Raw genomic sequence first — 1,196 nt, 5'->3', positions numbered from 1 at the left:
TGTGTACTCGAAAAACTTGCAGGAAATAAAGTCATGACTTTTATCTAAAGTCCAGAAGAAAAGTCCTTGATAAAAAAGAATATGATTTTTTTCAAAGATTTTTTAAAATGACATTAACTGATTTCGGACTTTTTCCCAAATATTTTCTTTCTCATGACTTTTTTAAATGGGTACGTTCGAAGTTCCCTTGTCGCAAATTTATGCATTTAGGTAACCTCCAAAAAAGTCCTTGGAAAAAAGTTTCCGGAAAAAAGTCCTAAAATTTCACACTAAAAAAGTCCTGTGGAAAAAAAGTCCTTTTATTAAAAAGTCTCCGGAAATAAAGTCCTACCAATTCTAGACTTTATTTTCTAGGACTTTTTTTCTGGCTCCAGTATGATTTTCTACAAAAAAGTCCTCGGAAAAAAAGTCCTCTAACAAGTTAAAATGCATGATTCACAATTCTAGGTTTTTCTTTTCCTCGGATTTATTTTCTTCAGGACTTTTTTCCTGAGATTTTATTTCCTGAGACTTTATTGGCAGCCCCCCACACTATTTTAGGAAAAAAACGTCCCAGGAATCCAAAACACAGGACTTTATTTCCAGTGACATTTTTTCCAAGGACTTGAGAAAATTCAGACTTTTTCCAAAGTTTTTATTTCCAGGTTTTTTTCAAGAAACTATTTTCCCGGGACTTTCTTACATAGATTCATGCATTTAAACTATAGATATTTAATAAACATTTTTTATTTTAAGAAACTTTCTTAAAAATCTTTTAAAGTCTTGCATTAGACAGAAAAATAACTTCTTGGTTATAAAATATCGTTTAGAATAGTTTGTAGTCCGGGAGGTTACTGCATTAACAGTGTGTGGAACGCTCTCAAAGCGGCAAATCGGATCCGTCTACGTCACAAGTGACGGTTTAAACAAGAACTCGGATCCGCTAGCGCAGCTGGGTGGCCCGACGGGAAATCGGATTCGCCTCCACGGTAGGTCGAGCCTTCTTAACGGGAACTCGGATCCGTCCAATCCCACTCCAAGGTTGGCATTCAAAGTTCGTAATTGGGTGTCTGACTCATACATATATCTGGAGGCTCACTGCAGAGGGAAAACTTTAGAATAAGAGGAAGTGGGGGAGGGGGAGTGGAGCTAGGGGGATTAAGGGAAATATTTAAAACTTGAAGTGGAGGGGGGGGGGGAATATATGAACAACAGGG

This window comes from Eurytemora carolleeae, unplaced genomic scaffold (assembly GCF_000591075.1).
Source record: "Eurytemora carolleeae unplaced genomic scaffold, Eaff_2.0 scaffold1264, whole genome shotgun sequence".
Classification (NCBI taxonomy): Eukaryota; Metazoa; Arthropoda; class Copepoda; order Calanoida; family Temoridae; genus Eurytemora; species Eurytemora carolleeae.
This window is presented reverse-complemented; position numbering follows the sequence as displayed.